The sequence below is a fragment of the Plecotus auritus genome, assembly GCF_963455305.1.
Source record: "Plecotus auritus genome assembly, chromosome: 8".
NCBI lineage: Eukaryota > Metazoa > Chordata > Mammalia > Chiroptera > Vespertilionidae > Plecotus > Plecotus auritus.
The window spans coordinates 9,911,016-9,932,726 of NC_137782.1; the positions used below are offsets into that span (position 1 = coordinate 9,911,016).

General features: G+C 42.0%; 1 pseudogene across 1 annotated transcript in view; it reads right to left on the reverse strand.

The window, feature by feature from the left end:
* The window catches only part of LOC308255882 (protein NipSnap homolog 3A-like), a 35,548-nt pseudogene extending 14,593 nt beyond the window's left edge, over positions 1–20,955 (reverse strand). Inside the window, exon 1 of the transcript in view lies at positions 20,849–20,955. The product of the transcript in view is annotated as a protein NipSnap homolog 3A-like (transcript). The remainder of the gene's footprint in view (positions 1–20,848) is intronic.
* Between the last annotated feature and the right edge of the window lie 756 nt (positions 20,956–21,711).

Sequence of the window (21,711 nt, forward strand, 5' to 3'; positions counted from 1 at the left end):
GTGTGTGTGTGTGTGTATGTGTTCATCAAATGGGGCTGGAACCACTAGATAACAATAGAAAAAAAAAGGAACTTTAATCCCTTCCTCACATTATATATAACTATTAATTTAGGCACAAACATGAAAGAAAAGACAATAAATTTATCAATAACTCCAAACTGGAAACAACCAAATGTTCAACAACAGAGAAATGAAAAAAAAATAAATTATGACATATTAATGAGATAAAAAATTAACTACTGGTACATTCAACAAGTTGCATGAATATAAAAAACAATGCTAAGTGAAGAGTATAGGCACTGCATTAATCTATTTATGAGATGTTCACAGACAAGCACACCTAACCTGAGGTGATGTAATTAAGAAGAGTTGATTCCCTCTGGGAATGGGAAACGGGCTACTGACGAGGAAGAAGCACAAGGAAACTTGAAGAGGTGATGGAAATGTTCTATGTCTTGATTGTGCTTAAACTTACATGAATGTGTTCAGGTATCAAAACTCATTGAATTGTACACTTAGTACCTGCGAGTTTTCATTTATAAATTATACCTCAATGAAAAATAATATATAAATGCATGGATACATGAACTGTAGGCACATTTTTCTTTTGTCTATATTTTAGGATTTTCAAAATGGCGATGTATCTTTTAATTATGGGCTAAAGAAAATTGCCAGCCATCTGGCATTGGATTTTTTAAAAACTAATAACAATACTTATTTATTTTATAACTATTTTATGATGTATAAAATATATGCATAGATCTTAAGTCTATAGCTTGATAATTTGTTCTAAAAGAAATACCCCCATAAAACTACCTCTGAGACTAAGATATAAAACATCACCAGCACCATGGACGCTTCCCACTGCCCTCTCATTTCTATACAGTATTCCATTGTATGGATGAACATACCACAATTGATTGATTATGTTATTAAAGGGGATTGGACTGCTACCAAGTTCCTAGTTATTATAAATAAAAGCTGCCAAGAACAACCTCGGACATTTTTCATGCACATTTACATTTATTTATGGGTCATAAGCTCAGCTTTCTTAGATACTGACAGTTTTCCAAGATGGCTGCGCCATTTTGCATTCCCACCAGCTGATACAAGAATCTTAGTGGCTCTACAGCCTTACCCAAACTTGGCATTGGCGTAGTTGTTCTTGTTTTTATTTGGTTGGTTGTTTTTTGTTATATGTGTGAGGTGGGGATTTTTTTTATAATCTGTTGGTATCTCATTATGGTTTTAACCTGAAGTTAAATTTCAACTTAAATTTGGACCATTTGTTATGGCTTTAAATGTCTTCAAAAAGATTTACATATGAAGCAATCTTTATGTCAGAGAGCAAAGAAACAGAGTAGCAGGAAACATGATGTCATAATTCAATGTTTTCTTATAAAAGAACAACCCAATAACTATGTACTGTAAATGACCTATGAAAGAGTTGAAAAAATTGCATTTGTCATTAAAGCATGGAAGGGAGGGGGAGGTGATATTAGTAAAAGATTTCTTGTCACAATTCCAGACAATGCAATTAAAAGCAGTAGAATTTGCCCGGCTGGCATGGCTCAGTGGTTGAGTGTCGAACTATGAACCAGAAGGTCACAGTTTGTTTCCCAGTCAGGGCATATGCCCAGATTGTGGCTTGATCCCCAGTGGGGGGCATGCAGGAGGCAGCCAATCAATGATTCTCTCTCATCACTGATGTTTCTATCTCTCTCTTCCTCTCCCTTTCCTTCAGAAATCAATAAAAATACATTTTTTAAAATGCAGTAGAATTTGCCATCTTAATGATAACCCCATGAAATAGATCTCACTACTGAGTTATTTACAAAACCAGGATTCACACTTAGGTAGGTACAATTCTAATACCTGTGCTCTTTCCATATAAGTTAAACAGAATATAAAAGAAGCAAGAAAAAAACATGCCCCTTGCCCACATTAATCAGCATAATTTGTCATTGTCAAGCTCATTATCTCAGTAAAATGCAAGGCAGGGATAGACCCCCATTTGCCATGAAAAAAAAAAAAACTACCAGAGTCACTGTTCCCCATGATCACAGAGCTGGTTAGAGAGGCAGAGCCAGAGCCAGGATGGAAATCTCTAAAGCAGGTCATTATGTTTCACTGTCACAGAAGAAATTAGCCATGCACACCCACTTCCATCATCTGTGCCTCCCCTCCAGCCTGAGCTATAAAGTGTGGGTGGGTGGGATGCATGCATTCTTGACCTCCTTTCCATCCCTTACTACATACTATAATTCTCTTTTCTCAAACATCTAACGTAAGATGATCTGAAAAAAAAACATTCACTCTCATAATTTGGTATTATCATTGGTTACTCCTTCCCTGAATTTATCTAAATATATATAAGCCTAAGCGACCCTTTGACCATTCCACCAGTTGACTGGTTGCTAAGATGCTCACTGACCACCAGGGGGCAGATGCTCAATGCATAGGGATCAGGCTCCCTCCTGTCTGGATCAGGCCTGTGGGGATCAGGCTGAAACTGGCTCTCCGGCATCCCCCCCGAGGGGTCCTGGATTGCGAGAGGGTGCAGGCCAGGCTGAGGGACACCCCCGACCCCCTGCACAAATCCATGCACCAGGCCTCTAGTGAATTTATAAAAGGCATTGCTTACTCATCTACCTTGCAAATATGTGTCAGAAGGGATATCAAATTCTACATAAAGAGGAACTGAAGAAGTATTTTAGAGGTGAGAGCCTTCTAGGGGTACATAAAGCAGAGCATTGCTGAAGTCTGGAGACTAAAATGTCCAACAACCCAGTAGATACTACCTTGCACTGAAAGGGTATTTCCACTTAGAGCTGAGATTCTCTTTGAAGTAAATTACTCATGATAAGGATAAAGACTTCCCAGTCCATTGACTAACAAAGATAAGTGTTTAAGTGGCCTAATTGTGCCTGAAGTGGCAAATCACCCTTACTAGAAAGCTAATGCTTTCAACGATCCAATTGTTTCTTTGTCTTTATAATGATTGAGTTAACAAAGCAGGAAACGCCTTTAAAATCAAGGTTGTGTACATCTTGATCCATTGTAGGTGTCTGAAGTAGGAAGTGGTTTCCCAACCAGGGTTGTGGGGAGCCCTAGCAACATGAACAGCTGACAAATAGAACATATGTTTCAGAGACAAGATAAAAAAATAATAATGTCCAAATATTTATTTTCAATGATAATCTCTGCAAATAAATAAGTCTCCAGGATGTGAGCAACAATAAGAAAATGAATAATGATGTTCTAGCTGGGAGCTTGTTTGCCATTAAATATTGGTTTCCAGGTGGTGGGAAAGTCTTCCTTGACTAGCAAGGGAGTCTTGGAACAAACCAGCAGCAGTGTGAGAGAGGAGGTGCACCATTGCTAAGGCTAGATGTGCTACATCAATCCACTGGTGTTCAATGGGGTGGGGGAAGGGAATCAAGGTCACAGTCTTAATGTGAGGGTAAACAGGGGCACCTAAGAAAGTACTTTTAAAAGCTAAGGTTACTAAAGGGCTTAGAAATGCTATAGAATTTAGAGAAAATTGTGAGACCATTGAATTTCCTTCAATGTTTTCAGCTTTCCCTTTCAAATAAACTCAGGGGGGAATCACTTTGTAAAGTGAAAAACTCTCCTGTTATATGAATAGCTTTCCTGTCATCTTTTTTTTATGTTTTATGTGTGTGGATTTTCATGTACAGGCTTTTACATAAGGCTGTATTTCAGAAAATAAAGGGGGAAATCATATGTGCGTGGGGTAGTCAATAAAAGTCAAGGAAACCTGCATCAAATTATTCAGAAGCACTTTCTCTAATAATTCCCTTTCGGTTGGTCATAGACAATATTCTCTCCATTGAGTGAAGTCCAAGATTTCTATTGGAAAACAGTGAAATCCAGAGTACTGGGGCCCTGAAGAGTGTTGGGTGTGGTGGACACTCCACCCCTTCTTCTAAAACAATTAGTGTGCTCTCTGATGATGGGATTCATAAAGCTGAAGGAACTTCGGTGAACACCAATGTCATAAGATGATCCATGAAAAACACCACTTCAAAAAAATTTTTGGTAAACCTTCTTTAACAACCTTATTAATAGGGTCAAAAACACATCCGCATAGCAGAGACTAGAAGTTCTGTGGTAAAGAAAACTGTTAACGTCTCATGCAACGTTTCATAAACACTTAGCCATGTAACCCCTTTTTCTTATAACACCTAACAGCTCTTCAAGTGTAACACTCTTTGGAAAATGTTGATCTAGTTGGGGAAATGTTGAAACAGTCCAATTCCTTATTCACTTGGTGGGGAAAAGGAAAAAATGTGACACCACTTTGCCTTGGTAGCTCAATTGGTTAGAGCATTGTCCCCATATGCCAAGGTTGCGGGTTTGATCCCTAGTCAGGGCACATATAGGAATCAACCAATGAATAAACAAATAAGTGGAATAACAAATCAAACTCTCTATCTCTCTTTTTCTCTCTCTCTTTCCCATCTTTTCCCTCTCTAAAATCAATTTTAAAATGTGTGGGTTTTTTTAATAACACCACCTTGGGCCTAGGCAAGGGAAGGGAGTTTTTTCAGTTGATTCATCATCTAGGACTGGGTACTAATCTAACTTCCCGCCAAGGTCCCTTTCCTCTAAATCATCCTGAGGACCACACTCATAGAGGAAGCCTACCTGGCTTTTAGTTACTGGTAAATGGTAATATGGAAGCATATTCGGCAATGTCTTCTCCTCTGGGAGGGGAAACCTGCTCATTCATCTTCTACTGTGGTGCAGCTTGGGGCCCATGTTCTGGTGTGTCTCCGCCTCTCACTATGGGCGTCTCTCCCTGCACCTCCCCATGGGAGGCCAGGCTGTTGGTCTCCTACAGTAGATCAGCCTCAAATATTCACAGGAAATTCCCAGCATAAAAATTGTGGTCTATCAAAATCCACAAGATCTGCAACAACATGTGGATCGCTGGAATCTCAGTAAAAGCAATTCCCAGGCTGGAGAGGAGACTGAATTCGCTTCTTCATCACCCTCTGCTATAAATTAGCAAGGCCGCTTTCTAAGCCCACTTAGGGAGAGAGAGAGAAGTGTTAAAGCCATCAATAATCCTTTGTGTGAATCATACAGTTGTATATGATTGCCGATTAAAGGCATCGTGAAAACCTGTGAGGATACTGTCAAGAAGGCCACATTCAGGCTTGAGACCCCTCAGTCCTTTATGTGTCACTGTCCTCTCCCTCTCCCTTCAAACCAACTGTAAGGAGAAGATAAAGTATATTAATTCACCCTGGGGAGTAAGTGATTGTTAAGGTAATACATGAACTCTCCCCAAAGCACATGGGATATTTTTAATTATTACTGCTCATAGTGGTGGTCTCTTCTCATAGCCCTTTTTAACTTAAGCAAACTTTAAACCAAACCTGGAGCCAAACCGAGCTGAGATCCAGCCCAGTTTTGTAAATTTACTTTCTGTGTAGAAGTAAGGGATAGGATAATTTATATTTTCACAATTATTATTCAAAAAGAGTATCTCCCTGCCAAAACATCTGCCAGGTGGAACAACTGTGGAATCTGACTGATCAAACGCAGCCTGAGGGAATGAAGCTATGACATGAATCTTGAATTATGACAATGGTATCTTTGGAAAAAGAAAAATCAGTTTTAAATGTTTTTAGATTTTTTTTTTTTTTTTTTTTTTTTTTTTTTTTTTTTTTTTTTTTGCTCAGCAACTGCACTATTTTGGATTCCCAGATAGAGTCTCTTCCACCGTAGCTCTTGGTATTTGAGTAATATTTTTATTTTGCCCTAAAATGGTTGGGTTTCTTTGAGGTTCCAAGGGAGTTCCTGTGTATAGGAAGCGTGGCTTTGAAATGCTGAGGTCATTCATTGCTTCAATCGCAGCAGATGTGCCTGTAAACAGGGGAAGGGGACAGCTCCTTAGGGAGAAAACTTCCTAGCAGAGCCCGAGACAAACAACATCGGGGTGGAAGGCCCTCTGCGACCTTGACTGTGAGGCATTGAGGGGTCTAGGCAGCGGGACCTGCGCTAGGTAGACATGTGGGCCATTCAATGAGGCCATGAAGCGGGAGGCAAGCAGGTGCTGGGGAGAAACTCTGTCAACTCTCTTTCCTGGGACTGGATCGGAGAGGCGAAGGGGACTGTGAGCCTAGGCATAAGCTGGAAAGGATTATTTCAGAAAACGCCTTTCCCAAACCTGTGTTGTTGTTCCTGATATTTCCCCCTGTTTGTTTCATTTGTAAGTGAATGGTCCATTTGGAAAACTGACTTGCCTTAGTTGTGATAAAAGGAACAGAAAGAATGAGATCCATCTCTGCTCTGACTACAGTTCTACAGAGAAGCTGCCCACTTCCCAGAGGCCAGAGGAGAAGGGAAACAGTATTGCCCAGAGGAGCATCCCCATGGGACATGGACACTCAGAGCTCAGAGAAAGACACTTCGTTTCTGAGATGCCCTCGGCAGGACGGCCTGGCTCAGAATCAGTGATGCTAAGTGAGAAAGAGCTCTCACTATGTTGAAACTCCAATATAGCTTTTGGAGTTTCAATATCAATGTTAGGTGTCTACCCAGCAGCCGTTCCTCTCTTCTAATAGCACTGGTTCAGACAATGTTCCAGCCCCAGGGCAGAAATCATCATTAAAATCCAGCCACAGCTACAGTATAATATACCTGGGTGGGTGCGTGAGGCCTGGCCCCCAGAGAATGGTCCTTGGGCTGTAGCACCCTCTGAGTGTAAAATAAAGACGCTTTGTCACTCTCCCTTAGAGACTTCATCTATTCTGGGCCAGAGAGGTCAAGTCAGTCCATGACATGACCTGTGTAGTGGGCACTTTCAGTCCTCAGCAATGGGACTGCATTGTCATCACCAGATACAATGGGTGTTCAGGACATATGCACTGGAATGGGGATCGTAAAGGCATGAAAACATGGGAAATGTTGACCATTTTTACCCTCGGGGAAATCTCTGCTCATGAACTCTTAAATTCCAAATTGCAATGGCTGTAACTTTTTAGATTGAGTTTTAAAGTTCCTCCCACCTACAACAGAAAAAGTCTACAAATATTCTCTCTCTCTCTCTCTCTCTCTCTCTCTCTCTCTCTCTCTCTCTCTCTCTGTATGCAGCACATGTTACTGCCTCTCCAGACTAATACTATTTCTGCATAAAAACCTGACGTTTCAGTGTTCAACCAAGTATCACAAAGGACTTGTAGGATGAACCTCTCCACACCCAAGTTAATCATCCCACCCCCACCCATCCATTGTCATTCTGGTCTCAACGGGATATTTTTTCCTCCTTTTTAAAAATAATTCAAATGCAATCATGACCATCCGTGACATCCTAAGATCAAAGAAGAAAGCTGGAAGGGAAGCAATGGCCAGTAAAGAGGTAGATATTTTCCTGGGCAATAGGAAAGAACATAGAGACAGAAAATTGCACAGGCTTATGTTCCCAAAGAAACTGAGAGAGGGTTGATGAATATGTTCTGTTTAGAAGCTCCTCCCCACTAAAGTGAAAAATCCATTCTCTTTAGCTTGATCCCAACAGGGAGACCACTGGGGCCACTTTCAACGGGTGGAAACAATCCACCTGCCTCAATGATACATTGCAGCATAAACAGGTACTGCTTCTCAAGTGCCTATTGAATGTTGCCTATACACTAAGTCCTTCGCAATTACACAGTGTGTTTCCGTCTACGAGCTTAAGGCCCTTTACAAAGAGCTTTAGAAAGCAATTTCTTGGCTTCCTCCAGGAAGTTCAGGTATTAAAGTAGCTATTATCATCTAAACTGATCTACTCCTGGTCCTCCTCTTATGGATCAAGCCCCTCTTGTGCCACATCCTTTCAGCCCTCCTACTCCAGCCATTACCAGAAACCAGCATCCTGGGAATGTTTGTGGGCAAGCCTTGCCTCAGCTGCACTGACTAGCTCTTGCTTTCAATGGGATTCTCTGACAGGAGAAGGGAAGCACTAGTGCATGAGCAACCTGAAAGCAAAGGAAGTTCACCACATGGTTTGATCACTGGAAGATGCGAGCCAAATGGTAAATGCTCTCTCTGTGGAGTACTCCTCTGCTTCTCACAACTAAACACGCATAAGAATCACCTGACGAGTGTGTTGACATACAATATCCTGTGTCCACTTCCCACCAGACATTCCAATTCAGGGGGTCAGGGTAGGGGCCATGGATTTGCATATATAACACTGTCAAGGTGATGCCAGTACAGCGGGTCTAAAGGCCACACTTGGAGAACAATTCTGCCAGGTATTTTATATAGAGTCTCAGAGACTCCCAGCCAATGGAGGGCCAGCCACCCCAGAAATGACCAACTCTTAATGTGCTTTTGCATCGCCTTCCCCTGTCCATTTCACTCTCCCCAATCCCTCACTCCTGTTTCCTGGGATCACTTCCCAAATGTACTTCCTAAAATGTCCTTGCCTCAGGCTCTACTTTCAGAGACGACCTAGACAAAGGCCTGGACCCTTAACCCCACTGGCCTTCAGCACTCCTATTGGACCTTATCTGACCTTGTTTCTTTGGACAATGCACTGATGAATCCTACCTTCCTATTGCAGCAGGACAATGTGATCAGAACTGACAACTTGATTCAGCTCTTCAAGCCAGGAGGGCTTCTCTGAGATCAAATAGCTGATGGGAGTTTGTGTTGTTATTGTTGCTGTGTACAATTAAGCCAAAGGAATCGGTTTTCAAACTTATTTTTTTCTGATACCTCTATACTGTCCATAAGCTTACCAAGGTCTTTCAAAAATTTCCAAAGGATCTCCCATTGGAACAGAGAGGAACATATAGCTTTTGGAGTTTCAATATCAATGTTAGGTGTCTACCCAGCAGCCATTCCTCTCTTCTAATAGCACTGGTTCAGACAATGTTCCAGCCCCAGGGCAGAAATCATCATTATCTAATCCAACCACAGCTACAGTATAATATGCCATTATCTAATGCCCATGTCCCAGCCTTCCTGTTGTTAGTGTACTAGTATGTATAGAATACCTAGTCCTGTCTAATCAGAAATTAAAGGAAAATTGAGAGGACTTCTGAGAATTAATTTTTATCTCCACTGAAAGAAGGGTCAGTCATACAAGGATCTCTTCACATTGCCTCCTTGATTGCCCCACTGCTTCTTGCCTTGGAATGCAGACATGTTGCCTAAAAGAAGACCCAACACAGGGAAAATGGTGATGCTGCTCGAGCAAGAGAGAAAGGATTATAAGAGTAGGAAACTAGCAGTCTCTGTCACATCATGATTGTGTGGGTTCTCCTCCCTTAATCTCAAGTCTGCCATTGGATAGAATCAGGGTATGGTTTTTCCAGGAAAGTATGTCAGAGGGAAAAGCATAAAGGGAGTTGATGACATACACAAGGGAAGGGTGATAATCAACCATGGAAGTCAAGCTCAGATAGACAATAAATGAGGTCATGAGGACAGTGACAGTGAGAAAGTGATATGGTTATTACATTTCAGGTCTTGGTGAAGCCAAAAAGTTGTTGGAGTAGGGTCCTGGGAAGAGTGAACTGGAAAGGGGAAATGCAGTAGTTGGTGGGTAGAACATTTGAAAATGGAAAACAGTTATTAGTAAAACAAGGTCTAGGGCATGATCCCAGGAATGGGTGGCTGAGATGGTGAAAGACAAGACCTTTGAAGGAAGCAAGGGGCCAGTAGAAGGATAATCTACTTGGATATCAGAATCACCCAGAATATTGACAGGAGGAGGGTTGGAGATTGAGACAGTTATCAAGGACTAAAATCATCAAGGAATGAGAGGTCTGTAGGTGACCACAACATAGTCGTAGAGTCAGATGACATGACTTCCATTGGGTCTGGAGGGTATGAGGAAATTAAGGAAAACTTTGGAATTAGTACTAAGAAGCAGGGATGTCAGGAAAGACAAATGCCTCCTTGTAAGACAGTCGCCATTCGAGAGGGATACAAAGAAGTGTCTCGGGAAAGAGCCTAATTTCAAAGCAAGAAGGTGAAGGGAACAATCTGAGAGAAGGCTGAAGGCATAAAGGATCTAACTTAGGACTGAAGTGATCATATTATTAAATTTAATAATTTAACCATCGTTAAATTGTTAACTGGAACAATTCTGAAAGCAAAGAAGGATGCTATCAATAATTACACAAGATGACAGGCATCAACCGGGACTGTCCCGGGCAAACTAGGATGCGTTGTCATCCTACTTATGACTGACTTGCAGTGACACCCTGCTACGATTGAAGAACATGATGCCAGCTTACATCGCCCCTGCCACCAGCCTCCATTGCTTCTGCTGTCACCTGTCTCCAGAATGGACCCTCCACTGCCTCCTCCTGTGCTTCATTAGCAACTATGCAAAGTCAGGGGGGGCGAGGCCTGATTGATTGGGCCTCAGTCACATGTCCAGGCTAACTGCAAGGGACACTGGGAACGTATCTGGCCTTTTCAGCTTACCACCCTGCCACCTTCTCTGCCTCCTACCCCGACTCATCAGTGGCAGAGTCCTCAACCATAGGAGGGTGTTCAGACTCTAGGCAGTCAAAAAAAATAGCCCATGTCCTCCAGGGTCACCATTTCCTCCTCCTTGTTGAGGCCTTGAAAAGCAGCCAGCATCCTCTGGGTCTTTTTACTTAATCTTGTGAAACATAATTAGGAGTTCAATTTGAGAACATTTGATTAATGATATAGATTCAATCAGAGTGCATTTACTACTAATATTGCAATAATTTCACATGGAAAGAGGTCACTGTAAGTCATAAATCCAGTTTCTAAAATGCCAATTTTACACAAATAAAATCGATCTGAAATTGACTAATTCATAGGCACTGACATTTTGTAATAAAATATGAATGATTTAAATTATCCTTAATCAGTATTATAGATGGCTTGAAGTTTTCATTGGTTTTCCCATAAAATATATTATGACTTCAGGCCTCACTGTCCACTTACGAACGGTGTTGCTGAGGCTTCTGGAGCTCTGGGCACACCCTAATCGATACTCCCTGATTCGGTTCAGCAGGTCTCCTCAAGTGCAAAAATACCGTGGGGATGTTTTCCTTAAATACAGATACTTGCTAACTTAAAAGAGACATCTCAAGGTTTATGTGACAACATATTTGCAATGCAGATCTTTTCAAATAACAAAATGGCAATAATAAATGGATCAGACACTTTAGGCTGGATAAATATCACCCCCTCATTGCCTCTCTTCCTTCTTCACCTAGCCTAAACTCTCAGTCCAGACATCCTCAAACTACAGCCCGCGGGCCACATGCGGCCCACCGAGGACATTTATCCGGTCCGCCGGGTGCCGCTGCCTGTCCTGCTTAGCAGCCGACTCATCCCGGGCCCGCAGTGCACATAGGAATTTGTTCATAGTTTTTTTTTTTAACTATAGTCTGGCCCTCCAACGGTCTGAGGGACAGTGAACTGGCCCCCTGTTTAAAAAGTTTGAGGACCCCTGGCAGGGTGTGATAATGGGGGAATGGCAGACCTGGGTTTACCTTGTGGGCTTTTGCCATTACCTTGCTCTGTGACCTGGGTTGAGCCAGGTAATCCCTCTGAGCCTTCCAGTGAAAACACCTTTAGCTCTATTGCCCCCTCCCACCCCCCACTTTCCACACACCTAGAAAAACCCCAACCTTTGTCAAACTAAAATATCTATATGCTCTGAACCTTCTCTCCAATAATGAAATGTTTCTAAGGAAAACACACACACACACAGCCCTGGCCAGGTAGCTCAGCTGATTAGTGTCATCCCGAAACATCAAGGTTATGGGTTTGATCCCCAATCAGGGCACATACAAGAATCAACATAAATAAATAGAACAACAAATCGATGTCTCTCGCTCCCTCCCTCTCTCTCCCTTCTTCTCACTTCCTCTCTCTCGCAAATCAATAAATAAATTAAAACAAAATTTTTAAACCACACATATTATTATGTCAAGTCACCTTAATCTAATGACTCAAATCCTAAATAAGCACTGGACATTCACTGCCCAGCAATCCTACTAAAAGTCCCTAGCGATTTCCCGTTAGCATTCCCTGGAGCTATTTTACATCTTTTCTCTATCTTCAAATCTCCAGTGCATGCCCCCTGATCAAAAACCACACTCCAGCACTTGACATCACCCAAAGGTGTGGAGAGAGACCTAAAGCAGGCAGAAGCCCCTGCCTCTTCCCACCACGTAATCTACCAAGCCACCTGCACATCCGCCCCAATTCTCTTCCCTCTTTCCTGACACAGTGAAAGAATTGTGCTTCCTCCTATGAAAAGCCAGCTCCTACCCCTGCACTCATACCTTTGCTTCTTGCTAATCAGGCCTTTGTCCCTGCAATTGTCCCCTCCTCTGCATTATTACTTATTCCCTCTCTCCTGGATCATTTCCATTGACGTCCATTAAAAAAAATTTAAAACTATGCCATGACCAGTGTTGCTCAGTGATTAGAGCATTGGCCCACAGACTTAAAGGGTCTCAGGTCTGATTCCCAGTCAAGGGTATGTACCTGAGTTGTAGGTTCAATCCAGCATAGTCTGGGCACATGCTGAAGGCAACTTATCGATGTGTCTTTCTTACATCAATGTTTCTCTGTCTCTCTCTGTCTCTCTCTCTCCTTTCTCTCATCTCTCCCTTTCACTCTTTCTAAAAATCATTGGAAAAATATCCTTGCCTCGGCCAGTGTGCTCAGTGGTTAAGCATAAACCCATGCATGGGGGAGGTTGCTAGTTCAATTCCTGGTCAGGTCACATGCCTGGGCTGCAGGCTAAATCCCCAGCAGGGTTCATGCAGGGGGCAGCCTCCCTCTCCCTTCCTCTCCCTCTAAAAACTCAATTTAAAAAATGTTAAAAGAGCCCTAGCCTGTTTGGCTCAGTGGATAGAGCGTCAGCCTGCGGACTCAAGGATCCCGGGTTTGATTCCGGTCAAGGGCATGTACCTTGGTTGCGGGCACAAACCCAGTAGGGGGTGTGCAGGAGGCAGCTGATCGCAGCTGATTGATGTTTCTCTCTCATCGATGTTTCTAACACTCTATCCCTCTCCCTTCTTCCCTGTAAAAAAATCAATAAAATATATTTTTAAAAAATAATAATAAAAAAATAAAAATGTTAAAAGATATCCTCAGGTGAGGCTAAATAAATAAATAATACAAAGTAAATAAACACTTCTCTCCACGTCCTATCCCCTCCATATATCCATTCCATTTCTCTGCTGAATTTCAAGGCACAATCACTCACTATATGACTGACCTTTTTCTGGCATTCAAGCCAGGTATGTTTTTAGGAATAGGAAATTCCTGGAACTACACCCCCAAAATCCTCTTCACCAACCGGCAAAGCCAGAGTTTCACTTTGCTTCAAGGTTTTTATTCCTGTTAAATACACACTTAAGATCCTTCTTTAAGTTTCCTGTCACTTTTCCCTTTGAGTATATAAAGTACCCAATGATCATGCTCATGTGGGTGACAAAGTGTGGGAATGCATGAGAAACTGCAATTAACACAAACCTCACCTGTGCTGATGCTGCAGCCCTTGGGGCGTACACTCCCTCAGTCTGCCTGAGGCTGGATCAAGCTGAGACGCATCTTGGTATTTTGCATGGACTCTCTCCCCCAGTAGGATGTGGGGAAGTGTTGACTCAGGCCCCTCTTTTCGGTCAAAGGAAGATCTGGGAATGGAAGATGTGATTAATGAAGACTGAAGAACTAGCACCGTCAAGGAGGCCATCTGAAGTGAGGGTGCTCAGTTTAGACATGCTCCTTCACCCCATTGCTTCTCTGTGCCTCCTCCCTCAGACCCCTGCCCTGTGGTTTTCTCTCGTGGCCTTATTTTGTGCCACAGGGAAAAGTTAGTATGTTGGGAAGGTAAACCCACTATCTTGATTGACTCACGAAGCAATGAAAAGCTGACCAAAGACTACCTGTACAGCAGCAGGTAGGTAATACCCAAAGTAAATGGCTAACCAAGGCCTGACTCTCCCCAGTGTCCATCTTCATGCATCTCAGGAAGATCTAAGTCAACGGTGGTGATGATGCCTTCCATTGTGAACCACTGGCCCAAGGAAAAAAAATCAATGAAGGGCCACAAGCAACTAAAAAGCAACCTAGTTATTCATTTCCCTTGGAGACATAAAGTATTCAGTGCACCTGCTTCCTAAATGATAAATAAGCAGGCTGTGGAACAATTCAATAAAAGTGTAACAGCGAAAATAAAAAATGAAAATAAAGAGAGACTTGTAAGAATTAGGGGGGGGTGGGAAGCAGTTATCTATTTTTAACAATTCCCTCCAAAGCTTATCAGCTTACTAATTTGCTTGTTTCTTAGGGCAATCTTAACCTTTTAGCACAGGTTCCGTTAACTTGATTGTGCACACCAGGATTACCCATGGAGAGTAACAAAAACCTGTGTTCCTGGGCCTTCCATAAGATTTTGCTTTATTAGGGCTTTGTCATGCCACATCCTGATTCAGACCTCGGTTTTATGCTCTCCACAAGTCAGCCCCACCAGACACAGATGAATAAAGAATTCTACATCTCTCCCCCATCAATATCATGTTTAGCTACGTGACTTGATTTGGTCAATAAAATGTGGGCAAAGTGCTATGTGTCACGTGAGGTAAAAGAGTCAGCTCGTGATCATTAGCTTTTCCCCTCTGCCATCATGATTAGTACATTCCAGATTGAGACGGCACCATCCTCCTGTTCCCACAGTGAAGAGGAAGAAAGATGTGATTGACCCATAGTGAACAAACAAAAAATAAACTTTTGTTTTTGTAAGTCACTGAAATTTGGAGACTGTTGGTTACTGCAGTATCATCTAGCCTACTCTGACTGATACATCACTCCCCCAAAATAAAATAAATATACCTCTTTCACAAGCTGGAATATTCCTGCCTCTGCTTTAAGTAGAGGAGGGACGAACACTTAGTGAGTACTACTACCTGGTACTTTATATGCAGTGTCTTTCAGTTTTATAACAGACCCAGGAGGAAGAAAGTACTATCCCTATTTTATAAATAAGGAAGCTCTGACTTAGAAAAGTTAAGTAATTTGCCCAAGATTAGTAGTAAATTATTGATCTTGGAGTTGAACCCACCAGCCATGTCTAATTCTCAAGTCCATACTCCACACCACGAAAAATTTTTCAAAATATACCTCTTTCCATCATTCTTCTATTTTTTGCTTCTACCAGAGTTTCTGATTGTGTATTAGAAAGATGACTCATAATAAAATGGAGATTTGGGAGTAAATGCCTCAAGAAGTGAGAAGGGATAGTAACTCCCAGCCAGCCTCAATGAGAAGCAACCCACGCTTCCCCACCCCCAGCTACCTGTGACAGATCTCCTAGCATGGCTTTGGAGCTGACAACTATTGAGAGCATGCCAGCAAAAAAAAAAAAAAAAAAAAAAAAAAAATCCTGATGATTTAATGACAATGAAATCACAAATGCAAATTGCATTAAAATATAATCTAGCTTATTTCAGAGAGTTGGAGGGTACTGGTAACTGATTGTAAAATATACCAAAAGAGATTTGATTTCTTACTAAAAGAGTTACATATTTGTAATCCCTTTAAAAACATTGTCATGCAAGTGTCATGCTGGGTTCTGAGTCTCCATTGCTCCCAAAATAAACATGGGAGTATAGCTCAGAGCAAGCTGCAAAGGGCCCCATGCAAAGCCTTTCTCATGGTTATGCCCAAAGCAGGCTAGAGAGCATAGCTGCTCCCCCCCCCACCCGCCCCCCCCCCGCCCCCCTCCACCCGCCTACTCTGTAGCTCACTTGCCGAGCCATGTGCTGTGAACTAGATTGAGAACACACCCATCCACTGTGACATTCTTCCCCAAGCATCACATGACTCTAAAAGCAAAAGGTCACACAATTCTAGAGATAATAGGATGTACAGCACACACACAGAAACACACAGCACATAAAATGTGGTGTACCTACAAATAAGTATTTACATTGCTTCCCATAATACGTTACGAGTTTCTACCATATTACAGCACAGAAGGACATGGATTTATTAGGCACACAGTCCTCCCCACTCCACTAGCTCATTAGCATGTAAAGTACCTAGGTATTTTGTCCCTGACTCAGGCTTGTTCCTCTTTCTAAACTCATTCTCCCACTTTCTTTCATCCCCAGGAATATTTGCTTCATTCTAGTCCTTTACTAACCTTATCAATCTGACCTTCCAAAGATCTGACCTCATTCACGAACATCAGAAAGAATGAGAGAATTTGTCCCAAAGCCCCTCAATCCAGGAATAGTCACATCACCATTTCATAAGCCTTATGTCCTTGATGCAATTTCAGGCATCCACCAGCAGGTGAGAAAGGGGCTGGAGGAGAAAGGGGCCACCATGATTCCTGAGTGGTTCCCTCCTTTGCCAATGAAGGCTGGTCACGAAGTCTCTCTTCTCCCTTCATCTCCAGTCACCAAAACCCCCACCATTTCATAGGCATCAGGTTCCCCAGATACAAACAGCACTTTGATGGAGTCTTGGGGGGAAGCCAAGGGAATCCCAAGAAGTAAAACTTCATTGGTAAATTTGTGGAAAAATGAACTGCTAAGGTAGCATGTTGTGTGTTATACCATCCTTTGTTTTGGATGAGCCATGCTTTGAGATGAATTCTTTCCGTTTTCCTGCCTGAGTCTTTCTTTCTTTTATTAGCTATTATCTGCCTGAGAGCTTTCTCTAAATCTAGGTCAAAGGACACCTTTATATGAAAAGTGCTCTCATTATCCTCATCTCTGATTTCCCTCTATTTAGGAGCTCTTTGCACACTGCCCTCCTGGGTTCAGCATTTAGTATTTAATTACACACTGTCTGTTATTGTTTATTGTTTCTCATTAGAATACCATACTTCCTAGAGTAGACATGTGGAAATTTATACGCTGCACAGCATCCCTTCCTATGAGAAACATCCTCTTCCCTACTCGAAGGTAATGCTGCTCGATCCCTATGTTTGAGGTGGGTTAGCCCCCCACCACCCAAAATTGGATAGAAGACCCAGATTTAGCTAACCAGTAAAATTACCCCCTCCCCAATGAGTGGTTCTGGAAGTATCCTAAACTCAGATGATTTCTGGAGCCATCTTTCCAGAGAAACACAGATCCCCATATTTAAGGACATTAGGTGTATTTGAATAGAAGAATACAGGGACTAGTGCATCACTTTCCGGATAGCAATGTGAGTGTGCCCGACATTTACAGAAAGTGAGGCAGGAGACCCTGTAAGGCCAGGTAGGCCTAGGAAGAAGTCAGCTCGTCCTTAACATAATCATGAAGGGCTAAATATTTTAAAACAGGTGAAGTGAAGTCCATGTTAATTCTAGGACTCTCCATTCTTCATGTGATATTAGATTATGTTGTCTTTCAGAACCCTCGTTTTGGTCAAATGTGCTTGCTTCTTGGGTGAACAATGAGGAAATGGGCTGTGGTTATTGGGACCAGAACACACTCTGTCCAATCAATCTATTGCAGCTAAGCCAAGGAGCACTTCCATTACTATCTGACCAAAGCTTTTTAATTGACAAGAAATGGAGGGACCAAGCACCCCACCTTTGCTTCCGAGGATAAGATGGGAGAGAGAAGGCTTTTGCTGAAGCTGAGAGTGGAGAGATCCAGTTGGATGAATTTTAAAGGAAGGGATGCATGAAAACAGGGAAGAGACAGAAATAGAAAAGGCAACATTAATGGGATATTCTCCATTCAAAGACCTAAGCCTAAACCATTCTTTGGAATTATGGTATAGAGGAATTAATCCTTCCAGAGATAAGTCCGGTCTCTGATTTTATGACCCTCCAGGCCTCTAATGCTAAGAATCCTTTGTATCTCCCCACGTCCTACAGTGTTTGACCTGGTGAAGTCTGGTGAGTTGGTGTGTCTCACCTAGTCATCTTGGATTGTAGAGACACTCACTGCAAAAGATCCCCTCAAGGCTCACAAGGTAGTGAGATTATATTTCCTGATTATAACGTCCTCTCTACTGAGGTTCACAAAGACCACCTTAGAGAAGGAAAAACAGTGCTAGATCCAGGTCATCTGGGACAATGCCTGCCAATGACTACTCGTTCCTTCTATTAATATTTAACACCTGACCATGTAGTCAGAGCTGGAGGTTTATGGTTTGTTAGTAATGTTTGTCAGAAATTCATTTCTCTCCAAACAATTTCACTGAGTTGTTTGGGTTTTTCATTAAAGAAAATTATAATATATTTAATGAGTGAGAACACACACACACACACACACACACACACACACACGCACTCACCAGAGAGATAGTATGTTCTTAATAGAAAATCATTGAAAGAAAGGAGGCCCAATAGTTTATAAAAGGAGAAAAATATTCATTTAAAATGTGGCATTTAGAGAATCTAAAATAGCATGTTCTTTAAAGCACTACTTTTTTCAGGAGAAAAACGTACTGAAAATCACATTTTTATGACTGGGTGGTATTAACCTCTCTGGCAACAACAAAATTCATTATTTGAAGGTAATTCTTGCACCATGATACTAAATGACAGAGAATTCAGGAAAATGACAGCTAGTCTAGAAATCATACCTGACCAAACTAGACATGTGGGCTACTTAGAAGCCACAGGTCTAGTATGCTCAATTTTCAGAAATTTAATAAGAAGAGTTGTATAGCACACTGAACTACAAGTAAAAAGACATGAGATTTAATCTTATCTATGCCACTAATTACCTCTGTGACAGTGAATAAGTCATTTGATGTCCCCAGAAATCAAGTATGATGACTTCAAAGAGACTTCTAACTCTAATCGTCTATGAATAAGTAGAAACTAATTTAGGTTACAGAAAAAAAAATATCTCTAACTTGAGGAAATTTTGAGTTTGACAGTAATGTGTTAACTGACAAATCCATTGGCAATGATATTATTGAAATCAAAATAAAAGCTATCATTTAATAAGCACTTACTATATGCCAAGTCCTTCATATATGTCATCTCCACTCATTAAACTTATAAAGAATATTATTAGCCTTATTTTGCAAATCTGGAAATTGAAGCTCAGAAATTTTAGGTAAATTGCCCAAAATTTACACTATTTTTAAATGTTGGAGCCAAGTTTCAATTATAAGTCTTATTTAAAAATTTTGCCATCCGGGCCGGTATTGCTCAGTGGTTGAGCATCGACCTATGAACCAGACAGTCATGGTTTGATTCCTGGTCAGGGCACATGCCCAGTTTGTGGTCTCAATCCCCAGAAGGGGGCATGTAGGCAGCAGCTAATCAATGATTCTCTCTCATCATTGATGTTTCTATCCCGCTGTCCCTCTCCCTTCCTCTCTGAAATCAATAAAAATACATATTTTTTGAAATGTGTTTGGCTCTTTTTTACTCTAGCTAGCTGCCAATTCTATTATCCATTATGTAAAAATTCATACAAAGAAGTGAAGGAAATTTCTGAGATCTATGATGTGAAATTTCTGAGAACTATTTGAAGGAGCATGACAGAAATGGACAGCTGACCACCAAAAGCATGTGCCATCTGTAGTGGGAGTGTTACTGGAAGGTAGAAAATGGGCTAGCTGTCATTTTCCTGAGCTCTCTGTCATTTAGTATCATGGTGCAAGAATTACCTTCAGATAATGAATTTTGTAGTCCTCAGCAGACTAGAGCAAAGAACTCTAAGGCCACAGAGGATGTAAGCCACAAGACGGAAGGAGCCTGAGTCACTTTGTGGAGGAGCTTGGCCTGCTGTCTAGAACACTGACAGCGCATGCTACGTTAGTGAGAAAAGAACCTTTATCATGTAAGACACTAACATTTTAGGGTTTGTTTGTTACATCACCTAGTATTTCCCTAACTAAGACGGGGTAGAACTACGGGTCAACCTCACTTGTAGTAACAAGCCCTGGAAATGAAGAGATGACCTTGCCAGAAGTAATTACACCCTTGAGGCTTCCCAATGGACTCTCAGAGATTCCCAGCTTGATCCCAGTTTGGAACACCCAGGCCTAAATGTTCAGGATTTATGAAGCAGGTGGCTTTGGTTGCAGGTAGAATCATCTTCCACCTCCCAACAGTGTAGACAAGGTTTGAGAGCAACAAGTGGGCTAAAAATACCGCAGCCCCTCCACACCAGATCCTGCTGAGAACTCTGCACCTCTTTTCAAGATGCACTCGAAGCAGAGGAGTCCCCACATTGGGGCAACAGGGGGCACTTGAGAGGCTGGGCCGTAATCAGACCCCATTCGTTAGCAAGCCCAACCCTTAGGACAATCACAGGAAGGAATTTTCATGCTGGCATCACCCCTCGCCTGTCCTGTTTAATCAATCAGCACAAGCTTGTTAGACTTGCCTTCGCAGCAGGGCCCTGAGCTGCCTGCCAACAAGCTCCTGTGAGGAGCTCTGGAAAAGAAAAAAGAGAGAGAAAGAAAAGAAAAGCCAAGAAGCTGTGTCAGTGTGATGGGTAGCGGACCGATCCCGGGGGACTAAGGGCAGCTTTTCAGAGGAAGGACGGGGAAGCTGGTCCAAGCCTTGACCTAGAGTCTGGCTCTGTGGGTCCCTAAGGCAACCTGTCACGGGCTCTTTAAAGAGATGTGACATTCAAGTACGTTGGCCCCTTTGGGGGAGATGCAGGTAGCATATCTGAAAAGGGGCTTCTTTATGCCTCCATGTGTCTGTCACGGTTCAGGCTCCCTTTCTCAATGGACTCCCAGTCTTTCCTGGATGGGACTGGCTGCTTCTATGATCAGGTCCACTCCCTCCACTGCAAACTCCCCACCAATCTCAGCATCACCAAGAACTTCTGTGTTTAATGATCTTTAGTTTCTAGGAGGCAGTTTTAAATGGGTCACTCTCCAACTCTCTGCCTACCTGACTTCATCTGGAACAGACTTCATTCCCAGAGGTTTTGTTAAGCAGGTATTACGATCAGAGGATACACTAAGAGGGATCTTCGAGAGCACTGAGTCTAGCCCCATCGTTCTCAGAAGAGAAAACTAGAGTACTATAATAGTACTAACTATATAAAATGTGCCAGATATATTATGCTATATAATAAAATGTTAAAAACTGTAACTTTGGGAACATTAAAAGTAGAGATCATAAAAGTTATATAGAAGCAGGCAGTGGCTAAAGCCACCTTACACACCATAGTTATAAAATGAGACAGTGTAGCCCAGCCAATTTGGCTCAGTGGTTGAGCATTGATCGATGAACTGGGGAGGTCAGGGTTCGATTCCCAGGTTATGTGCTCAGTCCCCAGTGGGGGGGCATACAAGAGGTAGCCAATCAATGATTCTCTCACATCATTGATGTTTCTATCTCTCCCTCTCCCTTCCTCTCGGAAATCAATAATATATATATATATATATATATATATATATATATATATATATATTTTTAAATATAATAAGGCCAGAGAATTAAGTAAAAGAGTGTGCACTGGAAGATATGCCATGATTATGAGTGGTTGTTGTGGAAGCCAGAGGCTTACCCAACCCCAAACACTAAGCTCTCGGCATCACGTTCTCACCTTCATTACAAATTCTATCGGCGTGACAACACCTATCAAGAGATAGGCCCCACAGATTCAAAGGAGAAGTGGTCCCAGCCAGCTTGTGGGCAAGAATATTTTGCCTGTGGATAAACGCTGATGCTGAACCAAACAAAGGTCAGCTTGGGACACGGGGCATTTTTTATTAGGTTACACGACTCAAGGTCCTTACGTGCAGTGC